Source organism: Cricetulus griseus, chromosome 2, assembly GCF_003668045.3.
Source record: "Cricetulus griseus strain 17A/GY chromosome 2, alternate assembly CriGri-PICRH-1.0, whole genome shotgun sequence".
Classification (NCBI taxonomy): Eukaryota; Metazoa; Chordata; class Mammalia; order Rodentia; family Cricetidae; genus Cricetulus; species Cricetulus griseus.
Window position 1 is genome coordinate 95,289,849 of NC_048595.1, and position 9,683 is coordinate 95,299,531.

Consider the following 9,683-nt stretch of genomic DNA (forward strand, 5'->3'; position numbering starts at 1 on the left):
CTTAGCTAGAGCAATAAGACAATTGAGGGGGATCAAGGGGATAAAAAAATTGAAAAGGAAGAAGTCAAAGTGTATTTGCAGATGATATGATAGTATACATAAGTGACCCTAAATATTCCACTGGGAGATTCCTATAGCTGATAAACTTTCAGCAAAGTAGCTGGATACCAAATTAAATCACAGAAACCATCAGCCTTCCTATGTACAAATGACAAATGGACTGAAAAAGAAATCAGGGAAACAAAACCTTTCACAAGGGCCTCAAATAATATAAACTATCTTGAGGTAACTCTAACCAAGCAAGTTAAAGTCTTCTAAGATAAAAACTTTGAGTCTTTGAAGAAGTTGAAGAAGATATCAGAAGATGGAAAGATCTCCCATGCTCATTGACTGGTAGAATTAATATAGTAAAAATAGCCATGCTACCAAAATCAATCTATAGATTCAACACAGTCCTCATCAAGATTCCAAAATAATCTTCACAGATTTTGAAAGGATAATTCTCAGCTTCATATGGAAATGCACATGAGAGAGAGCAAGCACGTGCACATGAGCGCGCGCGCTCACACACACACACACACACACACACACACACACACACACCAAACAAATAAACAAACCAGGATATAGCAATCCTGAATAATAGAAGAACTATGGGAGGTCTCACCATTTCCAATTTCAAGTTGTACTACATAGCTACAGTAATAACCAGCATGGTATTGGCATAAAAACAGGCATTAATAAATGGAATTGAATTGAAGATACAGGCATGAATCCACACATCCGTGATTTTCTTTTATATAAAGAAACTAGATATATATACTGGAAAAAAAGCATCTTTGACAAATGGTGCTGGTCAAACTGGATGTTGGCATGTAGAACAATCTAGGTAGATTCATACTTAACACCCTGCACAAAACTCAACTCCAGATTGATCAAAGACATCAATGTAAGGAGAGATACAATCCAGCTATATTGCTCATGAACATACATCCTATCAGAGACATTTGCTCAACCATGTTCATTGCCATCCTATTCATAGTAGCCAGAAATTGGAAACAACCTAGATGTCCATTAACAGAAGAACTGATAAAGAAAATGTGGTACATATACACAATGGAGTGTTTACTCACTATTTATAAGATGACATCATGAAATTTGTAAGTGAATTGATGGAAATAGAAAAAAAAATCGTGCTGAGTAAGGTATCCCAAGCACAGAAAGATGAATGTGGTGAATTGAATTGCAGGTGAGCAGCGGTTCCCGTCTGTGTCCCGCTGATGGGCGACTGGATGCCCTCACTTGCCTGAACTCAAAGTGCCCGGCAACCCCAGCCTCATAGAGGACATCGACAAAAAGCACTTGGTCCTACTTCGAGAAGGAAGGACACTTATAGGTTTTCTAAGAAGCATCGATCAGTTTGCTAACTTAGTGCTGCAGCAAACTGTGGAGCACATTCATTTGGGCAAAAAGTACGGTGATATTCCTCGAGGGATTTTTGTGGCCAGAGGAGAAAATGTGGTCCTACTAGGAGAAATAATTTTCTATTCTGGACTTCACGGGAAGTTGTTCAAACCTGCCTGTTTTGCAGGAAAAGGAGAACCACAGTATCTCCAGCAAGTATCTATTGAGGAGATCCTAGAAGAACAGAGAGTAGAGCAGCAGATCAGACTGGAGGCAGAGAAGCTGAAGGTCTAGGCCCTTAAAGATTGAGGCCTCTCCATTCCTCGGGCACATCTGGATGAGTACTGAGTTCCCGCTCTAGAGACCTAGGGCTGTTACCTGCTCGGTCACAAAAGACTGTCAAAAGTGAGAGGTGATCTTATTCTTTCACATATGCCAACATGAAGAAATCATGCGATTTTTTAAAATAAAAGCATTGTGTATTTTGTTTTGCTTTTCTGTTTCAAACAGTCTCGTTATATAGCCCTGGCTAATCTAGAACTCACTATGTAGACCAGGCTGGGTTACAGGTGTGCTCCACCATGCCCAGCTCTATTGTTTAAAGAAACAGTGGCATGACCTGCCCTCACACAAGTCACGTCTGTATATTGCTTTTCTTATCTCAGAGTTTACATTTCTTTTCAAAAGGTATTTCTTCATTTTCTTGTAAATAAAGAATTAATCCCATAATGTCATATTATTTCACAAAATGGAGTTGCCCCTGGTGAAATAACAAAAGGTGTGAGTATCCATATGCTAGGATCCCCTGCCATCATAATTCCTAGTAGTTGGCTGCTTGGGAAGACATTTTCATGCTATCTTGCTGGTTCCCATTCCCATTTTCATGTATATAACTGATCAAGTTTCAAGATTGAGAGGGGAGTTTTCAGGGAACTAGTTAAAGCAGAAGACTTGTTTAAAAAATTTAAACCCTGCTTTACCCACAGCTATTCCAAACTATTTCTCATGTCTTCCTAGTAGGCTTTTTCTTATAGACTTCTGTTACTTTAGCTAAGTTTCCAAGTCCTTTACCCTTAAGTTTTGATCACCTTTTGCTTAGATCATCAGCAAAAAAAAAAAAAAAAAAAAAAAAATCCACAAATGGTGTTTAGTAACTACTGATTCACAGTGACACCACTGTGTTGACTTGATTGTTAGAGAGCAATGATTGAGGAGTAAGAATAACAGATGACCTTTCAAAAGTAGTGTGGTTTAGTAGATAACAGACAGAATGAAGCAACAGCATTGAAATGATACTAGGTAATTTAATTATCCCAGATACTTCCTTTCTATGATATTTTGAACAATGGTACTATTTTCTTTCATAATATCTTTGTGGACTGTTTTATGCTGTGATATGAAATATACTTAGTTTATGTTTTCAGGTGTTTAAAATAAATCTGCCCCGGATGCCTGTAAGCCATTTGGCATGTTAATTCTTCATTTTAGGGTTGGTTTCACAATAGATAATTTCGAAGAAATTGTCCTTGGATTGAGGACAATTATCAGTAGCTCAGTAATAGTGCTTAGAACTGCAAGGTTCATGCCATGTGATGGTGGGTGCCAGGCAGTAGAGACAGAGGCAGGCAGATCTCTGTTGAGCGGGAGACCAGTGAATCCCAGGACAGCCAAGGCTACACAAAGAAACTCTGTCTCAAAAAACAAGCAAAAAAAGAATGTGCAATGTTCATATCATATATCTAAGTACAGGGATAGTAGAGTGACTGTTTAATTGCTCTTTGCTGTTTTAGAACATTCGGCACCTTCGAGAGCTGTAGGTCACTTATTTCAACATCAGGCATTGCCAAAGTAAAAAAAGATGAGTTGCTCCTTGAATCTATGTTCTTTGCAGGGTTCGGTCTAGAAAAGACAGTTTCACAGAAGACTTCCTGGTATTACAGGTCTTACTCTTTCCTCCCCTTCTTCTCCAATATTTTTGAAACATAGATGCAAAAGCTATGATGTAGATGTATTCACTGGGGCTGGGTTCCCCCAAGATCTATTGATCTCTGTATTGGGTTTTCTGGAATAATCTCCATTTGCTATAAAGAAAAGCAAACCTTCTTTGATGAGGGATGATAGCTACACTTACTGTGGGTACAAGGATAAGAGTTAGAATATAGTTAGGAGTCATGCTGGTTTAGCAAAGTGGGTAGTGGTAGATTCTCCTCTAAGCTCTGTGACCTCACTGGTTTCCCTCCTCCTGCCTTGAGTCCAATTGGACAGCTGTTGGATGCCACCAACCTATGAGAACCACATACTGCTCCTGTCTGGATATCATGCCATGCTGGTCATTGCTCTGATTCATAGGTGTCACAATTGACTAGAACTATTAACCTCTTCCCTCCTTTGGCAGGATGCATAGTATTTTCTGGTACTATAGATACTAGACTGCAGGAAATATGTTTTCAGGTTAGAACCAGCTCAAATTGTCCCCGGTCTGTGTCTTAATTGTGCAGCATCTTCAGCAATAAGAACTTACTTTCAACCTCTGAGATGCAACCAAGGGCAATGCCTATTGTCTATACTGTTTTGGGAGTTACTTGGGAGTTACTTGGACAAAACATTCTAAAGTATTGTCATGCCTGGTACTAGGGAGTTTTGTTAGTCTATGGTTCCTGTGGGGAGCATGGTCAGCATTATAGCATAACTCTCTCTCTCTTCTTCTCTCTCCCTATCTCTCTCTCTCTGTATTTGTTGTGTATAATTTATGTAAATAAAATAAATAAGATTCCTTAAGACTTTATCAAACAACCTTGGTGTTATTTGTTCCTCTTTCTTCTCTATTGATCTCTCTCCTCCTTCCCCAACTGGAGCCCTCCTCCCCTATTTCCATCTCCAGCTTTATGTCACCTGTTTCCTGATATTCATCTCTCCAAGCCCCCCCATTCCTTCATACTTTCTGATTTTGGTGGCTATTCCGTGTTATATACTCACATTTAAATATTTGAAGCCAGGAACTACAGATGAGAGAGTACATGTGGCATTTGTCTTTTGGAGTCTAGGTTACCTCTCTCTATATCTCCTTTACTTTTCTATTGCTATGGCAAAACACCATGACCAAGGCAACTTATTAAAAAGGGCATCTAATTGGGGCGTGCTTGTATTTTTCAGAGGGTGAATCTATTGTCTCGGCCTGCATAATATTTTGGAATTATCTTCTACCCAGACATGAGTTCTAAGAGCTCAGAACTTCTATTGTCTTTTAGATATTGGCTGATTACCGAGGATGCCTGGCCTCGGTGAAGAATGGCTCCTATTCTCTATAACAAAAGACTTGGGCCAGGGCGAGTCTACACCCACCCTGAGGGCTAGTGAGTTATGCTGGTGCCGAGTGCCTGAGGGCTTGAATATGTGCTACTTTGGAGTATCTTAGGATTGAGGGAAATATTTGCTATTAGCCCTTTATACATGATAATAGACATCTTCTGCTATTGCCCCCACATTTGGATGGTTACTTAAGATTATGCTTCAATAAAGGGCTTTAGTATGAATAAAAGGCTTCCTGTTATGAACAGATGTCTCTGTCTCATCCTTAACGCTGTTGGGAGTTAGCTTATTCTGAGTCCACACTCCTCCACTCAGGGTCAGACCGGGGCTGTTCGGCTGGTTCTGACGGCAGCCCCAAAGACATCAGTGGGGAAATATGGCCCCAGCAGAGTGGGTCTAATACAGACCAGACCACGGTAATCTATGTAGTGATTTTAATAAGAATTTCCCCAAAGGTTCATATATTGAATGCTTAGTCTTCGGGGAATGATGCTATTTGAAAGGATTGGTAGGTGTGGCCTTGTTAGAGGAGGTGTGTCACTGGAGGTGGGCTTTTCAGTTTCAAAAGCCTGAGCCAGGTTCAGTGGCTCTCTCTCTTCCTGCTTGCCTAGGGATTTGGATGTAGAGCTCTCAGCTAGCATGTCTGCCTGCAAGCTGCCATGTTCCTCACCATGAGGATAGTGGACTAAGCCTCTGAAACTGTAAGCCAGCTCCAAGTTAATGCTTCCTTTTGTAAGAGTTACTGTGGTCCTGGTGTCTCTCCATAGCAATAGAACACCCACTAAGACAGTTCATGACCACGGTGGTAGGAACATGGCAGCAAGCAGACTGGCATGGCACTGGAGCAGCACCTGAGAGCTTACATATTGAAATAGCAACCACAAAGCTGAGAGTCAGGGGGACACTAACTGAGAACTATTGGCATAATCTCTATAAATTTGCCAATTACTTATGGACTGAACATTGAGAATGTTTATTTCTTACTTGATAATTATTTTTGATGTATGTAGTTTCATTTTTGTTTAGGTTATTGCCTTTTCTTTTTTCGGGATAATACTTGATAATAATTATGTATAGTTTTTGTTGTTGTTGTTGTTGTTAGGATTAGAGTCTTTCCTTCTTAATTATACAAAAGGGGGGAAATGTTACAGGAATTCTGTCACTGGCCTCCTAGTCAATGGAATGGCAAGAACATTTTAAGCTCAAAGTCTAATCCTGGTTACACATCTCCTCCAACAAGGCTGCACCTCCTAATCCTTCCTAAACAGTTCTACCAACTTCAGAAAAAGCACCCAAATACATGAACCCATGAGGGCCATTCTCATTCTCTCATTCAAATCACCACATAATCCTTTCTATGATTTTACTTTTCTTTACAGCTGAATAGTATCCCATTGTGTATGTGTACCACATTCATTATCCACTTATCTATTGACAGACCTTTACATAAAATCTTTAAATAATTAATTTTTTGAGACAGAGTCTCACTATATATCTTTGGCTAGCGCACAACTTGACATGCAGACCAAGCTGAATTCAAATATCCTCCTGCCTCTGCCTCTCAAATGATGAGAGGCATGTGCCACCATGCCTCACAAACATCCATTTCAAAATCCCAATTGGTTTTGTAACTATTATTATTTTTTGGATGGATTTCTGCTCACTTCCCCTATTAAGAAATTACTCTTCACTTAGGAGGTAGAGATAGGAGAATCACTTTGAGTTCAAGCCCAACCTGTTCTACATAGTGAGTTCCAGGTCAGCCAATGCTATAGAATGAGATCCAGTCTCAAACAAACAAACATAAAAAAAGAAAAAAGAAAAAAACACAAGACATGGATTATCCCTAGAAATAGTTTGAACCTCCAGGCTAAATACCCCTTATATACTAACAGAGTACTCTTCAATGGTGTCTATCACACCCAGTAGAGTATCTCATCTCCCTGTCTGTCTTTCTTGAGAATCTAAGTTTCTTGGAGAGAGATCTATATTATTTACAGAGAACCTAACACAGTATCTATAACATACTAGCAAAATAATATATATTCACTATGTGGATTAGAAACATTTTTCAGATATCTTAGAGCAAGTATGTGGAAGACACAAGGTCAACTTTGAATTTGCCACAATAATTTGGGTCTAATTGGCTATCTTTCCAGACCCACCACTCCTTCCCTGGGAATTTGCTTTGCTCCTGCAGTTCTAAATGCTAAAACTCACAAGCCTCCGGTGACCACTTTATATGAATATAAACTTGGGCACCTGATCAGGAAGAATAACTGACTCAACCTAGAACAAAATATATCCTGGGTATTGGAAATTGAAACATTAGAAGTAAAATTTAGGTTACAGTTTAGGCAGTGTGCTGGATACTTTTATGGCAACTTGACACAAGCCAAAGTCATCTAAAAGGAGGGAACCTCAGTTGAGAAAATGCCTCCATAAGACCAGGCTATAAGCAAGACTTTAAGGCGATTTCTTAATCAGTGTGGGAGGGCCCAGTCCACTGTAGGTAGTGCCAACTCTAGGCTGGTGGTCCTGGGTTCTATTAAGGAAGCAGTCTGAAAGCCGGGTGTTGGTGGTGCACGCCTTTAATCCCCGCACTTGGGAGGCAGAGGCAGGCAGATCTGTGAGTTGGAGGCCAGCCTGGTCTCCAGAGCTAGTGCCAGGATAGGCTCCAAAGCTACACAGGGAAACCCTGTCTCAAAAAACAAAAAAAAACAAAAAAACCAAAAAGATAGAAAGAAAGAAAGAAAGAAAGAAAGAAAGAAAGAAAGAAAGAAGGAAGGAAGGAAGGAAGGAAGGAAGGAAGGAAGGAAGGAAAGAAAGAAAGAAAGAAAGAAAGAAAGAAAGAAAAAAGAAAGAAAAAAAAAGAAAGCAGGCTGAGCAAACCACGAGGAACAAGCTAGTAATCTGCATCAGCTCCTGCTTCCAGGTCCCTGACCTGCTTGAGTTCCCACCCTCATTGCTTTTGATGATGAGCTGTTTTAAAAACCGTGAGTGAAATAAACCCTTTACTTCCTAAGTTTCTTTTGATCATGGTGTTTCATCACAGTAATAGTAACCCTACAGGCATTGCCTTTTTTTTTTTTTTTTTTAGAAAATATTTGTTTTAATTTTATTTTTTTAAGCAAAATAAAATACAAGATAAAACAAAAACAATCACATTGAAATTGGACAAGGCAATCCAAGAGAAGAAAAAGAGCCCCAAGAGAAGTCACAAGAATCAGAGACCCATTCATTCAACATTCATGAGTTACATAAAAATACTAAACTGAAAGCTGTACTATATACACAGAGGACCAGGTACAGACCCATTCAGGCCCTGTGCTTGCTGCTACAGTCTCTGTGAGTTCATATGAGCCTTGCTCAGTTGATTTAGAAGGCTTTGTTCACCTGGTATACTCTGTTCCCTCTCCTTTAATTAATCTAACTACCTCCGGCAAAATTCTAGCAACTCTCAATCAGCACACTCCTAATTATTGTAGACACACAATCCTGGTGTTCCTACCATCTGGTGGTGCCACTTGGATTGAATGTTTTCACTGATTAACTTCTTTCCTCTCTGATGTTGTTTCTTGCCACCATACAGATACAAAGACACAGGCACATGCGTGTGTGTATACCCATTACCACCATTACCAAGCAGTCTGCTTACCTTTGTGAAAAGTCTAGAGCTTTTTAAATTTTTATTACATTGCCAGGAATATACACAGTAACATCTTGTGTAGTGGTTTGAATAGGTTTGACCCTCTCGTAGACTCATGTGTTTGAATGCTTGGCCCATAGGGAGTGTCACTATTGGAGGTATGGCCTTGTTGGAGTAAGTGTGGCCTTGTAGGAAGTGTGTCACTGCAGGAATGGGCATCGAGGTCTTATAAGCTCAGGTCTGGCCAGTGTGGCACACAATATCCTTCTGCTGCCTGCAGATCAAGGTGTAGAACTCTCAGTTCCTTCTCCAGCAACATGTCTTTCTGCATGCTGCCATGCTTCCCACTAAACCTCTGAAACTATAAACTACCCCCAATTAAATGTTTCCCTTTGTAAGAGTTGCTGTGGTTTTCACAACAATAGAAATGTTAACTAAGATACCATGCAAACATTTGACCATTTTACATGTAGAAGATCTTACATTTTCAGATCTCCCTGTAAAAACCTCCTTCTCAGCTACTTTTCAGACTTTAGTTTACCTAGGTCAGCTGTTCTCAAAATTTAGGGTATCTAGGAATTGCTGCATAAAGCAGCATGAATAAAAAAGCCACGCTGCATGAATTTTATGGGGAATTTCAAGATTTTTCTTGGGTAATTTTGATTTTGATCATGTTGGAATTAATGTCACTGAATAAAGCAAACTTTATCACACCAATTTATCTTCAGCTTTTCACAACATTTCCCATTAGAACATAACAAACATACTTTTTGCTGTTGTTTTAAGACAGGGTTTCTCTGTGTAACAGTTCTGGCTGTCCTAGAACTCACTTTGTAGACGAGGCTGGCCTCAAACTCACAGAGAGCCATCTGCCTCTGCATCCTGAGTGCTGGGATTAAAAGCATGTGCCACCATTGCCTGGCACAAACATGCTTATTATTAAAATGATAACAAAAGCTGTTCAAACTTTACCCAATTATAATGCTTCTTGAGTCATGTGGTATCTTACTTATTATTGTGGTCAATTAATGTTACATGAAAGATGTACAATCATGCAAATGGAGAGAAATTCCTCATGGACTCCACCTACCTTCTAGTGTTATATTCATACTGTCCTCAATTCTACAGAAATGGAAATTCTCAGTGTTTTCTTTACATCAGTCCTTTCTGCACTCCAGAATATACCTTCTTCCAGGAATACTTCCTACCAATTGCAGCTCCCTCTCTGCATGTCCAGATCCTACTCATGTGTCCATGTCCATTTCTTTGCTAGTATTCCTAAAGTGTCTAAATATGCCTCCTTTTTCCAGCTGACTACCCT